The sequence below is a fragment of the Schistocerca gregaria genome, chromosome 6 (assembly GCF_023897955.1).
Source record: "Schistocerca gregaria isolate iqSchGreg1 chromosome 6, iqSchGreg1.2, whole genome shotgun sequence".
Classification (NCBI taxonomy): domain Eukaryota; kingdom Metazoa; phylum Arthropoda; class Insecta; order Orthoptera; family Acrididae; genus Schistocerca; species Schistocerca gregaria.
Genome location: NC_064925.1, coordinates 106,923,985 through 106,927,098, shown reverse-complemented (window position 1 = coordinate 106,927,098; position 3,114 = coordinate 106,923,985). Strand labels below are relative to the sequence as shown.

At 46.4% G+C, this 3,114-nt stretch overlaps 1 pseudogene; it reads right to left on the bottom strand.

Annotated features, from left to right (window-relative positions):
• Window positions 1–2,543: 2,543 nt before the first annotated feature.
• On the bottom strand, window positions 2,544–2,663 carry LOC126279235 (5S ribosomal RNA; annotated as a pseudogene).
• Between the last annotated feature and the right edge of the window lie 451 nt (window positions 2,664–3,114).

Here is a 3,114-nt window from a genome sequence, read left to right as displayed (position 1 = left end):
AGGCAAGACTCTGGTGCCTCACAGCAACGTCGCATGCCAAAATTTGAAGAAGTACTGCATCATCTTTAAGGGAACCCGTCAACGAGTACTCGACGGGATGGGAAGCGTGCGATGGATGTTCGTGTGGTCTGGGACGTTCTGCTTGAGCAACAATTACATCCGTACCACTTACAAAATGTATACGCTATGCATCCAGCTGATTACGACAACGCGTTGACTACTGCACGTCGTTCCTGTTCCGCTGCATCGACACCTTTCTCCGTATCAGAGATAAATATAAGCTCACTAGGTACTGGGTTCTAAATTGGCGAAACAGCCATACGTGGTCAGACGCAAACCATCGTGCCATGTATGTTCAGGGATTTCAATATCAGTACGATATTAACGTTGGGCAGGTATTCTGAACGGTCATATCATTGGGCCACACCTCCTTCCACTCAGGCTCGTGGTTCGTGAACACTTAATCTTTCTGCAGAACGTAGGAAGATGTGCCACTGAATGTCTGCCAGGGAAAGTGGTTTCGCTATGATGGTGCACCATCTCACTTACACTTGCGGTTCGGAGACATCTCAACAGACGATATCGCGGAAGATAGATGGGCCAATGTGGTCCCACCGTGTGGTCGCCATGATCGCCGGATTTAGCTTCTACGGACTATTTCCTGTAGGGACGTAAGCAAAGACAACTCTCCGGTAGAGACAGAGGAAGATCTGCTGTCGCAAGGTCTGACAGCTTCACTAGAAATTGAAGAGACACTAGATGGGATAGGGCGTGTATGCTAAAACAAGCTTCATAAATACAATGTCTGTAATAACGTTGTTTGTCCCCACACTGAGCCGCTGTTGTAATGCATTAATGACCTGTTCTGAACATACAGTACGCCAGGTTCTTTTTTGTTTTGGATAAGTGTTAATACAGACAAATCGCAAGTGATAAATGGATATTTCGTTATGTTTCCTTTCGAATTTTTACCTAATAACTGCGCTGCATCACGCCTAATTCAATTCCTCAAGCAGAAGTGGATGAGCTAAACATCTGAACTGAAACCGTTGTAGAACGGAAATGGTACGTTTCCGGGCATGGTATTATGTACTCACTCCCTTCCACAACAACCAAAGGTTTGCAGTGGGAATTTCCGAACGTCCTGTATACGGGACCAATCATGCTGCTGTAGAATATGAGGTTAAAGCAACAACAATATATAGAAGCATGCACATGGTGATCAGATGCAGACAGGCAATGAGGTACAAGACATACACTAACCTCATTCATTCCGTCCTTTTTTTAACTGTCATGGCGGGGTTCCATCTTTTCGTCTCATGGTGAAGCACCCAGCAGTAGTCACTCATCATCCGAACATCCGAAGTTCCTTTGTATTGTCGTTCCATGTCCTTGATATCCTGATGGAATCTTTCACCCTGTTCCTTACTTACAGCAACCAGATTTGGAGGGAAAGAAGTCAAGGTGCGAATTTATAAAATGTAACTTCAAACTCACAGAACATCCCAACATTTTGAATTTCTTCAACACGTTCTCTATCATGTCGATAAACTCTGAGCTACGACAGTTTCCCACTAAACTTTGAATCACACACTTAAGGACATTCGAGCCTTCTCGCTCCACGATATTCACTGAATGATGAAAGAAATCTGCATATAACATTAACTGCCGAATGTCTGGACCAGGGAAAACGTCCATTTTCAACTGAGCACCTAACAGATTGAGTAACTTGTAAGATAGATACTTAAAACAGTGGACACACTTAGATAATGCCAGACAAACTGCTTCACTATGACCAATTCGACGTGCAGATGTGGCAAGAGTATTCTGTCTCTTTCCACTAGGGAGTTACACTTCTTATTTTTGTCCCCTGGAACCAGTTGCAGCCTTCGAGCCCACTCCAAGTATTTGTCCCGAGTCTGACTGTCCCATTCAGAGATGTAAATGAGCATATAGCTAGAGCTTCCCGTCGTGTAGACCAGTCGCCTGGTACAAATCTCTTTAGTTGACATCACTTCTACGGCTGCGAGGCCATGAAAAAAACAGGTAGTGCCGCGTACGTCACAGTACGATTCACTTCAGGTCCTTAGGTCCTTAGGCATCTCCGTCGGGAGCTAGTAAAGATTTCGGACGAGTTTAATAATGATTGACGGTGCGCTTAAACGCATGCAAGCTCTCGACAGCACAGTGCAAAGTTCAGACCTTTAGGGGTGTACCATTTTAATTACATACTGATTTTCCGTAGGCCCTGCACGGAACCTACCTTTCGCTGTGGTGGACAAGCCGAGTAGTGTGACGTCACAAGTTCGTTGCAGGGCCCGTATATCTCATTGGCTCCGGGCGATGTTGATGAAATAATGTTAAAAGACGAGCCCGAGCAGAGAAAATCTCCGACCTCGTCAGGAATTGAACCTGGACCCCTCGCATCACATTCTACCGCGCTGACCACTCTACTGTGGAGGAGGACAAAAAAGTCATGTGACAACGCGGCCAGGTGCGTGTGTTTCCATCGGTCCCCACTTGGGCGACTTGCGTGTCCTTAAAACTAACGGCATCCAGTTTTCTCCGGACGGTTGCCCATCCAAGTGCTACCCGGACCCAAAGTTGCGTAACTTCGGTGATCGGGCGGGAACCGGTGTTGGCAACGTGGCAAGGCCGTTAGCTGTTGACGGAATGAACAGGGAAACTTGGTGTATCCTGATTGTTGTTCTAGAAGTGAACCCAACAGTTTCACATCACCACGCATCTCCAGTTGTGATTCTCATAATGAATGGTAGTAAGAAGTATCTTCAGGTGGCCATATATTTCCTTTGGGTACACAGATGGCCGGAAAGTGTTGAGGCACACATGTTACCAATCTGCAGCAGAACTGCCTTCAGGCCGGCAGCTGTGGCGCAGCGGTTCTAGGCGCTTCAGTCCGGAACCACGCTGCTGCTACGGCTGTAGGTTCGAATCCTGCCTCGGGCATGGATGTGTGTGATGACCTTAGGTTAGTTCGGTTTAAGTAGTTCTACGTCTAGCGACTTATGGCCTCAGATGTTAAGTCTCACAGTGCTTAGAGTTATTTGAACCATTTTGAACTGCATTCAGGCTTTTTTTTGGCTGAGTCACTAA